Genomic DNA, 13,553 nt, shown 5'->3' on the forward strand with positions numbered 1-13,553 from the left:
TACAGATCGATAAAAATTTATCAATATAAAAAAGATGTAGATTAATTATAATTTTACGTATATTAAAATTCAATTAAGTTATATATATTTTACTCAAAATATATATAAAATTTAATTGATTATTTTGAGTAAAATATATGTAAATTTAATTAAATTTTAATATACATAAAATTTTAATTAATTTACATTATTAGTAATTTACTCATAGTGTATTTTAGTGTAAGGATATCAAATAAAATTATTAATTTAGTTTAAAAAGATAAAAAAGTAAATTTATTATTACTCAAAAAATTTTTACTATAAATCAAACAATGTGTTTATTAGTTTCTATTTTATTCTAAAAATTATCTAGATCATAATACTAATAGTATATCATAAAATTATTATTATTAATATATTAACCGTATTTTAATATTTATTATTTATATACTTAAAAATTATACTTGAGAATTATTTATTTAATTTTATAATAAATAATATTTTTAAATTTGAATAATTTATTAATTAATTTGTACATATTATATTATATATTCAATAATTTATTGAAAAAATATTAATATAATGAATAAAAAAATTATATTATTTAAAGAATTAGGACAAATAAATTCCTAACCAATTTAAATTTAGATACAAATAAGTTTATATATATTTCTAAACTGATATGCCAACATTTTTCGTTTAGAGTTAACAGAGAAATACCCACAAAGATTACATTGTGTCACAAAAATAAAAGACAGAAATCGAAATAGATCGTTTTTATCTTAAAAAATTATATTATTATTCTAAAAAATAGACAAAGACCAAATTAATAATTCACTCTTTTTAAAAGTCATGAACTATTTTAACGAATTCTAAGAATTTGAAGGATCAAATTTGGCATTACTTGGTAAATAATATTCAAGTTGACTAGTGGGAGTGGGATGCTTTAATTTTGAAGTGTGCACTTTATTATTGTCATTGATAAATACAAATTTATGATTTATAAACGTCTAGCTAGTTTATAACTTTAACCAAGATTAATCGTTCCAACATTAAGAACTTTTGACTCTTTCCGTTTCAATTTTGGGCATGGCCATTTTCCACTTTTTCGTTGCTGAAAGATGAAACTTCCTTACTTTCGCTTTAGCTTTGTGAAGGCAATAATAACAAAGTAAATAAAAGGAGCAACAATTGAACGAGGGATTGGGTGAACTTTTGTCAGGGCATGTGATAACAACTAAACTTTGAACGACACCCTCCTCCTCAAGCACCACCAAAATAGACCATAGGGACCATCAGATAAAATATAATGTTAATAAATACTACTATAGATTAATTTATTGACATAAGTATGTAATTAAATTAATTAATCATAAGCAGATCATTAAAGAAGCAGATACACGCTGCTTCCACTTCAATAATTCAGTTCTGATTGACATATATAGCTAGTATACGTTAGAATTTTATTTTATTTGTAGTTTAATTTGTTAATATAAAAATTTTGTTTATAGGTGGTATGGTAATTATTAAAAAATTTTATTAGTTAATTATATTGGTAATTGATTAGTTTTCTGATTTTGATTCTTAGTAATCTCGAAAATGATTACAGTTTAATTTTTTATTTTGTTATTTAATAATTTTGTACTTTTTAACTATTCTATCTTATTGTATTGAGTTTTTTGTTTTAAAAAAAAAACACTATTATTTACAAAAAGATATAATTTGAATCTTTAATTTTAATCATCACAAAAATACTCTTGTTCCAACTTAATTTAATAGTCCAAAAATAAAAAATTTTAAATTTGAATTAAAAATTATTAGTAATAACTAGACATAGGTGAATTATTAGTTTCATAAAATAACTAACTGTATAAGTATATGTAGTATCATGATCTGATTGATCCTAGCTTATTTAATTTTAAGAGCATTAACTAAAATGCCTTTACAAGTAAGCTTGCAAACGTGCTACAAATATATATATATTTTTTAATTTTTAGTACTACTGAATTATAACCCATATCAAAGTGGCACAGGTCGGTGCCATATATATGTACTTTTGTTTTTTGTTATTATTATTTCATGTGTTCAAACAAGTAATAATTTAATCAACTATATATATAGTTGTAAAGTACATTCGGAGTATAAGAAGATGCGCTATTATATATATTGTGTGAAAAATTTATTTACTATCTTATCAAAAAATCTTGAACGGGTGGTGTTTGAGAGTTAAATCCCAAAGTAGTATTTGAGATTCACAAAATGCATCGATTTAGTTCTTGACTTTTCAATTGTACTAATTACGTTCTCTAAATTGGAAAAAATACATCAACGTAGTCCCTCTCATATTTTCCATTCATATTTCTTGCCGGCGGGAGTGACATGGCGAATGATTGCCATGCTGGAGGATGGGAAACGTCGTTATATTGGGTTTTGGCGCTAAACCCATAACTAGACGACATCGTTTCAAGTAGGAAGCATTAACAAAACGTTCAAACCCCCTCCCCCAATATTCAAAGATCACTTCGTCTTCTTCATCTTCTGCGAACTGAAAGTGCCAAATCCTGTCATTCGAGAGCCCTGGCATGGCTTTTCGGAGTGAAACAATTTGGAGTTCAGAGGAACTTGGTCATCGTTGGCTGAAGATCGGTGAAGGAAGGAGCAAAGATTCTGCGTGAAATTTTCTGTGACAGAGGTAGGCATGTAGTATATTAGATAGTCTTGTTCTGTTTTCTATAGTGGTAAGGTATCCATCATTATGGATTTTACTTGTGAAATTGGTATAGATTGATGAAAAACCATGGATGCTATGTTAGTAGCTAGGGTTTTTGTACTGGGTGGTGTGGGTAGGGGTTATCGGAATGCTCTGTTTTCAAACTGAAAATATGGGCATTTTTATAATGGCATAGTCACTGAAGTAGTTGTTAGTTAGCAACTTTGGAATATGATCTGTTGTTGTTTGCTGATTCCATATTTTAGATAAATGTTGTAATTTTTTTTCGATACAGATAGAAAAGTTGCTGGATATCATGTTCCATCATGGTGGAACGTTTAAGAAGAATGTTGATGGAAAGTTAGTTTACTCACTTGACAATAGAGCTTGCTTAGGAGATTTAGATGAGGATACACTTGATGTCTTCTTCGTCAGGAACTATTTCAAGGAGTTTAGATATGACAAGGTAGTTGAGTGCTGGTGGCTGGTTCCGGAGAGGAGCTTGGAGGTTGGATTGAGAGCTCTGACCACTGATGATGAATTAAGGGAGATGTGCTTCCATGCACAAAGGAATGATGGAGTAGTCGATGTTTATTTCGAACATGGAGTTTCGACACCTGAACTGATGGAGGGGAAAGAAGCTGTTCTGTGTCTGGATTATGTTCTAGAAGAGGAGCCTGGTGGTGACTTAAACAAGAAGAACATCCCTGAGGATACCTTAAATGAAATGCCAGATGACAAATCAACTCCTGACCCAGTTCCTCCTACTCCAATCCTCATTCCAAACAGTCCAATTGCAATCCCAAATCCTGCTAACACCCCCACCACAAGACCAATCCATGATGACACCAAGTCCATCGCTGATCATGAGAACCCCAAACAGGATCATATACCTAACCCAAAACCCACTAAAAAGCCCAATACAACCCCAACTGTCAATCAGAATCAGAAACCCAAGCAGAACCAGCAGCCCAAGAAAACTCAACCAAAGCCCAATCTCAAGTTTACTTCAAAATCCAAGCCCAAATTTAACCCACCTAAAAGAATCACAAGATCTCAGGCAAAGGGATATTGGAGTGCTAACAAAAGGAAGCAAACTTTTCATGTGGATTTAACTGCAAACGGATCAAGCAGTGATGAGGGGAGTTCAGAGGATGACTCTTATGTCCATGTGCAGGAGGCCAGCTCTAGTAGTGATGATGAATTGGTTACACAACCAATTAGGAAAGAGGTCAAGAAGGTTCAGAAGGCCTCAGCCATGGTCAAAGAAAAGGAAAAGATGTATAAAGACACTATTATGCAAGATGATGATGCACTTGTTGCAGACTTATCTGATGTAGAGGTGGACCTTGGTTTTCTAGGAAGTCCAGGAGGCGGATTGATGTATGATGCTCTTGACCCGGGTGTAGAATCTGATGGTGCCAACTCGTGGTACTCAGAGGAGATGAAGACTCCTCCTAATTCTGAAGATGAATTGGAATCTGATGGAGAATCGGATGAATTTCCAATCTTCCAAGAGGGCCAGAGATTTTGTCAGTTGCAACTTCAAGTGGGCATGAAGTTTAATACTAAACAAGAGTTCAGGGATGCTGTGCGAGAGTTTACCATTCAGGAGGGTAGGAGGATTAAGTTTGTAAAGAATGACAATGTGAGGTGTAGGGCAGTGTGCCAGGTGGAAGAGTGCTCATGGGTTGTTTACGCCTCAAGGGATCATGAGCACTCTTGCTGGCAAATCAAGACTTTTTATGACGATCATACATGTCCGAGAGAAAATTCTAATAGGGCTGTAAACAAAGCTTGGCTGGCAAGTAAGTTGGTCAAAAAGGTAAGAAAGTACCCACATTTTGAGCAATGTGAGGCTATAACATACTTTAGGTCAAAATGTGATCTCATACTGCATAGGAATTCAATCGCCCGAGCCTTGGCTGATGCAAGAAATGTTGTCTACGAGGATGAAAAGGCACAGTATGCCTTGTTAACAGGTAATTTTTGTTACATTTACATTATATTTATGATGGTAATCAGTGGCTAAGAGAAGGGGGTTGAATCTTAGCCCCTTTTTGTTGAGTAATACTTGCTGCCTTTTAAATTAGTTTCAGGAGATTTTTCTGCGTTTTGTCTCATAACCAGACACGAGACTTTTCTTTTTGTCTCGTACCCAGTCAGGTGATATTTTTCAATTTTGTCTCCTTAGCAACAAAAACTGAAATGGAGTAGAAGAGAAAGAGAGAATCACACCAAGAAGTATCCTGGTTCAGCTGCCAAGTGCAATGCAGCCTACATCCAGTCCCTATCACAACAATGATGGAATTTCACTATAATCATCTTGATTACAGACACCAATTCTCCCTAGGAACTACCCTTCCTATTCGGGACAAGTCCAGAATCTAGCCCCAATCTTGAACTTAACTTGGTCACCCACGAAGCTTTCAACTGCTAAGTGCTAACCCAACTTGCAAGGGGATTCCCACAAAATCATGATACACAACATAGGTGTACAAAGGACCTCTAAGACACCTATGGCTTTTTCTTTTAATTTTGTATCCTATGTATTTTTTCGCTCACTGGATTTTTCTTACAAACATCACACTGTTTGCCTTTTTCACCATGAGACTCAAGACAGACAAAACTAAACAGAAAAATACAACATAAAAAATATTGAAGGAGAAGAACTTCTGTTAGCTTGGGTAGCTATGAGAATTCTGTGCTTTACACTCCTTTTCTCCTTGCCTCAAGCCTTGGCTATTAACCTTTATTATAGAAGGGGAAGCCTCCAAGGTTGAAACGGTTGAACCGAGCCAACTTCTTCTTCTTCTTCAACATACAAAACCGTTCGGCCAGAGAGAGAGAGAAGAGGAAACCGAATGCAAAATCCAACATGCAATTACCTCACTCTCATCCCTTCACATCAAGCTTCATCAATCCGGGCCTTCCATCTTGACTTGCTCTCCAAGAAGGATTCCTGACCCTTGATGAGTGCTTGATTCTTGACATCTCCTCCTGCTCCACGTTTGCTTCCTCCTTCACGTAGCCTCTCTAGCTACCTTCTGTGATAGGTGAACAAAAAGTAGAAACGAGCCATTCCCCAAGGGATCTTCTTCTCTGACCGAGTTGGATCTTCCACCATTTTTAGGCATGGTGATCCTGAGACTTCTTCACCACTTCTTACCATAAGTGACAAAGATCTCAGCCACACCCTACAGTAGATCTTTCTGCTAAGGACATCATCACCTTAGCCCTTTTCTTTCTTCTAGCTTCTCTGTGATTTTTACTGATAGCTTGCATCTCCTTCTTTCCTACTGAAGTGACAACCGAAGAGAGAAGAGAGAGAAGAGAGAGAATACAGAAAAGCTTTCAATGGAATTAAGAAAGGAAATTAAAATGAGTTAATTCCCCACTCCCCATGTCTAGTAACGTGTAAATCAATTAATGCCATCAAATCAATGTAAGCTTTCTCTCTCATGTTACCAAGGCACTTAAACACAATTAAATGAATTTGAAATCCATTCCAAGAGGGGAGTGGATAACTGTTGATAGCATGCAGCATTGCTTTCTTCCATTTTTCATTTTCGGACCAAGCCTTTGTTGGTCTTGTAACAAGAATTATTTTTGGACTTGCACAATAATTTTCTGGCCCAATTGACATAAAACTCAGCCACATATTGAGTAGCAATATTTCACAAGGCTGAAAGTTATCAACATATTGGGCTTATGTTTCTTTTAGCCCAATGACAAAAATCTGCAAGCAACAAAATTATTAATCAACATATGTGATTCAAAATTCAAATTAATAATTTTGCAATGAATTATTTTAATAATGTTTGATCATCATCAAATTAATTTGGAGTTTTCCTAACTCGTCAATCTCCTCCTTGATGATAAACATTATTAAAATTGAAAAAAAAGTAAGGATCAAGAATACTTCCTTTGAAGGTTTGGAATCCTCCCCTTTTCCATCTGTTACATAGATCCCCCTTAATATGTTCCATTTTATTAAAGGAAGCTTTACCTGTAACATTCTTAAACCAAGCTTATAGCCATAATGTATTCAACATATGGAAAATTTAAAAATGTTAAACAGCTTGATTTTTGAGCAGATGTGAAGTGATAATCAAAACTTGATTTGTTATCATCTAAATAATTTTCTGCTCATAAAACAACCAAATTAAAGTATGCTTGAGTACCTACAGAGTACATTTCAACATATAGCCAAGACTCAACATTCTTCAAATTAACATGTACAAACAATTTCTATTATTAGGATTTCCTGCCAAGCTATTCAATCAAGCAAAAATCCAATCAATTCATACTAAAAAATGACAGAATAACAACTCAGAAAAATACCAGAGTACAAGCAAATTCATACCATGATAAAATGTAACTCAGAGCATAAACCACATAAACCAGAAATCAGATCATAACTCATAGAGATAAGTAAACAATTGAAGCATAATCACATGAAAAGAATTTGGAGCACAAGCACAGGGATAATCATTAATCATTCAGATTTCAGCCCCTGTTTCATAGAGTCAGCCCTTTTTTCAATTTTTCTTAACTTTTCTCCCCCCTTTTGTCATCAATGGGGGTCCTGCAAAACAAATGAGAACAACATGAAAAGGTAGAATATTTGTTTTTTTTACCAAAACACAATGGTCCAGAGTATCCAAGTGCAGTTGATTACACAATACCAAAACAAAAAAGCAATAAAGAAAACAGAGTTCAAAAAGTACTATCAGCCAACAGTATATCAAACATCAGAGAGATTAATGTCTGATCCAAGGGATTCATTGTCTTCATCCTTAGCCATGTCTTTTTCAAAGCTGTTGATCAGCAAAGTGATTCTCTCATGACACTTTGTCCAGGCCTTTCAATTCTCATAAGCTTGCTTTATGGCCTCCTTTGAAGATTTAATCATCATATAGGTCATTTGAGAGAATTCTTGCAGCACATATTTGATTAAGTCGAACAGTTTTGACAATTTGGAGGGATTATATTCAGTTTCATCATCTGATGCAAAAGCGCTTTTTCCCCTTATGCTTTCATGGCTTCAGAGATTCCTCCTCCTTTCAAGGTTGAAACCCTGTTCTTTATAGGCTCATTGAGAACATCAACATTAAAGTACTCAAAAATACAGGTCAGAAAAATTCCATAAGATAAATTTGCCTTTTTATCACTACGCACACACTCCCACATGTGACGAACTATTAAGTAAGCAAAAGAAATAGGAGATGAAGTGATAATAGAAAATAAAACTAGGGTATCACAAACAGTTACCCTCTGATATGATCCACTCCGAGGCACCAAGATATGATTAATGATGCGGTGAAGAAGAGTTCTTACAGGGCCCAGAACCTTGTGAGTCAGAATGGTACCATCAAGAGTAGAGAAATTCTCGCAAACCCGAGAGAGAACAGTCTGAAGAGTGACCCCAACCTGAGAATCCCATTTTCCTGTCATGTATGCTCTTGGACCATCATCTTCATATCCAAGTGCATCACTGATGGTCTCTCTATTCAGAGATAGGTGCACCTTGTTGACATACGAGTGGATTGCTCCATCGTGGTACATCATGTTCGCATAGAATTCGCGAACTAGGTTTGGGTAAACTGGCTTGCGGATCTTGAGCAGAGGAGTCCATTTTATTTTATCAAACAGAGTAGACAAATCAACACCTTTTCAAACAGATTTTCCAGAGAAACCACATAAGATGAACACAGTTTGCGGTTGACTAGAACTTTGGAATGAAACTCATAAGCAGCACATGAGTACGTTGAACCTAGCCGGATCAAAATGTGAATGATTCTTGTTGTACTTGTTTTTTAAATCAAGAGAATCCAAGTTTGGAGGCTCTCTTGTGTTTCGAAGAACATATCCTTTTGTGCGCTGAGAGCTGCGGCCAGAAGTATGTGGAGTTGATTTCCTTGGAGGTGACGGAGGTGGAGAGGACTGTGACTCCTCTTTTTCTTCTATCACAGGCTCCTTTTCCTTTCCAATCTTCTTTCAAGATGAGATTTTCTGGGCAATGAATTTTCTCCTCATGGCTTCGGTTGACTGAGAAGAAGGTGAAGATATGTAGAGTGAATATGCATATGAGTGTGAGTGTGAGGAATAGAAGAAAATGGAGGAATTTTGGTATGTGGGGTTCGGTTGCTTCTCCTAGGCGCTACCTTCTTTTTCATAATAAGAGAAAAAGAAGTGGAAGGTGAGAATGTGAAGAGATGGCCGAATGGGTTGGAGTGGAGAGAGAGAGAAAGGCCGTAATAAATGCTAAGTGGGGAGGAGTTATTGGGAGTAATGGTCATTCAATGGGGCAGTTATCATCAAGGAAAAGTAACTGAAATATCTTTTCCTAGAATCAAGGGAGGGAATAAGGGAAAAGATTATGATGTGACAAGATCTCCTCCTAACAAGATATGATGTGACAACTTCCAAAAAGAATTAAATTAAAAGGATGAAGAACTCAAATGGGCTAGAGACAAGGATTGTGACGAAAGAGATTGGCTGGGCCCATGTTTACTAATGCCGAGTTCAGTCTCCCCCTGTCTCTTGGCTTTGTTCAATGCACAGCCAGATTTGTCTCTTCACTACCTACGAGACAAAACCAAACAGTATCAGAAAAATCAAAATTTATTAACAGAATTCAATTCTAACATTCCCAAACTGTTCCTCAATGAGCAGAATCTATCTTCACACAAGGGTTTAGTAAAAATATCAGCAATTTGTTCTTTGGATTTTACAAATTGAATATCAATAGTTTCCTTTTGCACATGTTCTCTAATAAAATGATATCTAACTTCAATGTGCTTGGTTCTAGAGTGCAGAATAGGATTTTTAGAAATGTTTATTGCACTCATATTATCACAAAATAGGGGTATACTATTGATTTTCAATTTGTAATCTTCCAACTGAGTTTTCAACCAAATTAATTGTGAACAACACGCAGAGGCAGATATATATTAAGCTTCGGCTGTGGATAGAGCAATTGTGGCTTGTTTCTTGCTTGACCACATGTTTAGTGAGCTTCCAAGGAAGCAACACATTCCGGAGGTGCTCCTTCTATCCACCCGATCTCCCACATAATCTGCATCACAAAACCCTACTGCACAGAAATCATTAAATCTTGGATACCATAAGCCATAATCACATGTTCCCTTAATGTATCTAATGATTCTTTTGATGGCTGAAAGATGAGATTCTTTTGGATGAGATTGAAACCTTGAACATACACCCACACTTTGAACAATATCCGGCCTAGAGGATGTAAGATACACGAGTGAGCCAATCATTCCTCTATACCGTGTTTCATCCACATCTTTGCCATTTTCATCCTTTTTAAGTTTAGTATTTGGATGCATTGGTGTTCCCATAGGTTTGGAATTTTCTAGGCCAAATTTCTTGATTAATTCTTTAGCATATTTTCCTTGGTGAATGAAAATGCCACTAGGAGTTTGTTTAATTTGGAGACTAAGAAAGAATGTTAGTTCTCCCATTAAACTCATTTCAAACTCACTAGTCATGAGTTTTCCAAACTCTTCACACAAGGATTCATTGGCCGATCCAAACACTATATCATCCACATAAACTTCAACAAGAAGAATATCATCCTTAGATTCTTTGATAAATAAAGTAGTATCGGTGATACTCCTTTGAAACCTATTTTCCAACAAGAAGGCACTAAGCCTTTCATACCAAGCTCTTGGAGCTTGCCTAAGCCCATAAAGAGCTTTTGAAAGTTTGAAAACATGATTTGGAAAATCTTTATTTTCAAACTGGGGGGTTGTACCACAAATACTTCTCTATCTATAAATCTATTAAGAAAAGCACATTTGACATCCATTTGGAACATTTTAAACCCCTTGTGGGCAGCATAGGCAAGAAGCAACCTAATTGCTTCAATTCTTGCTACCGGAGCAAAAGACTCATCAAAATCTATACCTTCCTCTTGATCGTAACCTTGGGCCACTAATCTAGCCTTGTTACGAACAACACTACCATCCTCACCCAATTTATTTTTAAAGATCCACTTAGTACCGGTTACCTTCTTACCATTAGGATTGGATACAAGTGTCCAAACCTCGTTCTTTTCAAATTGAGCATGCTCCTCTTCCATGGCTTTAACCCATGAGGGGTCTTCAAGGGCTTGATTTACATTGAGAGGCTCTAATTGGGACAAGAAAGCAACATTGCTTTGATCAACTTGCTTCTTGCTTGAGGATCTAGTGGTCACGCCTTGTGAAGGATCACCAATGATAAAATAATGGGAGTAACCCTTCATAAATTTCCATTCTCTTGGCCTTGGAGGTAAGGATCTGCCTTGATGAGCTTCAGCATTCTGATCTGTTCCGAATTCTCTTACTGGCTCAGGAGACAAAATAGAAATGTCTCCTCCATCCTGATGAGACATTTCTGGGCGGACAGAATCTTCACTTGGGACAGTCTTGGGATTTTTTTCACTAACCTCCTGGTTCACAATATCCTCACAACCTGCATCATCTTCTACCACAACACTAAGAATTGAATTATTATCACAAAAAGAAATGTGTATGGATTCCTCTATGGTTCTATGTTCTTTGAGGTAAATTCTATAAGCTTTGCTAGTGGTGGAGTATCCAACAAACATTCCCTCATAGGATTTTGGATCAAACTTTCCAAGATTTTCTTTATTATTAAGCACAAAACATTTGCATCCAAAAATGTGGAAGTACTTAAGATTAGGAGGGGTTCCTTTCCATAGCTCATAAGGAGTTTTCTTTAACCCTTTTCTAATGATAGTCCTATTCAAAATATAACAAGCTGTATTTACAGCTTCAGCCATAGAAATTTTGGAACCTCATTTTCACATAGCATAGCCCTAGTCATTTCTTGAAGGCTTCTATTCCTTCTTTCAACCACCCCATTTTGTTGAGGTGTTCTAGAACATGAAAAATTATGAGCAATTCCAAAATCATCACAGAATTTTTCAAAATCTTAGTTTTCAAATTCTTTTCCATGATCACTTCTCAAGTGAGAAATTTTCAAATCTTTTTCATTTTGAATTCTTTTGCAAAGAGTTGAAAAAGCATGGAAAGCATCATTCTTATAAGCTAAGAAAAGTACCCAACCGAATCTAGAGTAGTCATCCACCACCACCAATCCATAATATTTACCTCCTAAACTTTGAGTTCTTGTTGGACCAAAAAGATCAATATGCAACATCTCTAATGGCCTCTTGGTGGAAATTCCATCTTTAGATTTAAAAGAGGATTTTACTTGTTTGCCTAGTTGACAAGCATCACAAGTAATATCCTTATCAAATTTAATGTTGGGAATTCCTCTCACCAAGTTCTTTTTAACAAGTTTAGAAATTTGGTACATGCTAGCATGACCTAATTTCTTATGCCATAGCCATTTTTCAGATTCAAGTGAGGTAAAACATGTTACTTTTTGATATTTTAAATCCTCAAGAGTCAATCCATACACATTGTTACATCTTTTGGCTTCAAACAGAGTTTCACCAGATTTTTCACAAATAACTAAGCAATCCAATTTTCTAAAAATGACTTCATACCCAAGATCACATAATTGGCTAATGCTTAGTAAATTGTGTTTCAAACCATCAACAAGAAGTACATCATTTATAAAAGAAGAGAAACTTTTACCAACTTTTCCAATGGCCACTATTTTTTCTTTTCCATTATCATCGAAAGTGACAAACCCTCCATCATATTTATCAAGCTTACTGAAGAAGGTTGCCTTTCCAGTCATGTGCCTAGAACATCCACTATCCATATACCACGTATTGTCCTTTCGCTTGGATGCTAGGCAAACCTACAAAATGAGCTCAAGTGACCTTGCTTAGGTATCCAAATCTTTTTGGATCCTTTCACGTTAAACCATCTTCTTTGTCCCAATCCATTATAATAAAAAAAATTTTACAAACTTTATTTTCAATCATTTTTTCATCAAAGAAACATTGAATGGGAAATGGCCATTCCGGTTGCATAATCTACAAAATCTATGAGCAACTGTTTTCACAAAGCTTGTTGGATTTTGAAACCTTTCATCATTTGAAGATGATGCTATGTTTGCAAAATAAGATTTTTCAACAGATTTTGTAGCTTTATGAAATTCCAACCCAGCTTTATCATAAAGAGGTTTTTGACTAGCCAATAGTTGATTTAAATTTTCTGAACTTTGAGCAAATGTGGCTAAGTCCTCTTTAAGTCTTTTTACCTCTTTGAGCAGCTTCTCTTTTTCTTCAAAACAGTTAAGATATGCAACCACAGAATGTTGTTTTTCACACCCTTTTATTTCTGCTTTCAACCGCTTGTTTTCTTCAACAAGATCAACAGCAGTTTCAGCTTCTCTCAGTTTTTCTTTTAGAAAACCATTTTCAGCTTTAAGAATTTCAATTTGAGACTCAAGATTTTGGTTTTCAAGCAAGAAGAATATAATTTTTTTAGAAAGATGATCAATCATGAGATGAAGATCTTCAGTGTCAGGGTTATGAAATACTACCTGCTCAACATGATCAGCCATAAGGCAAGTTTGAGACTTGGTTTCTGATTCTTCATTTTCATCATAATCGTTCTCTAAGTCTTCCCATGAGGGCATCAGTCCTTTCCTTTTTTCCTTCTTTGGCTGGTCCTCCTTTTTCAGTTTGGGGCAATCAGATTTGAAATGCCCAACTTCTTTGCAGTTGTAGCATATCACTTTACTGGAATCTTTCCTTGGTTTCCTTGAGCCGCTTCCTTTGCTCCTTTCCTTTAACTTCACCATTTTCCTGAATTTTTTTTGCAAACAAAACAAATTCATTTTCAGATGAATAATCACTTGATTCATCATCCAGGGGGTCAGTAACTGATTTGAGAGCTATTCCTTTTCT

Source organism: Arachis hypogaea, chromosome 11, assembly GCF_003086295.3.
Source record: "Arachis hypogaea cultivar Tifrunner chromosome 11, arahy.Tifrunner.gnm2.J5K5, whole genome shotgun sequence".
Taxonomy (NCBI): Eukaryota; Viridiplantae; Streptophyta; class Magnoliopsida; order Fabales; family Fabaceae; genus Arachis; species Arachis hypogaea.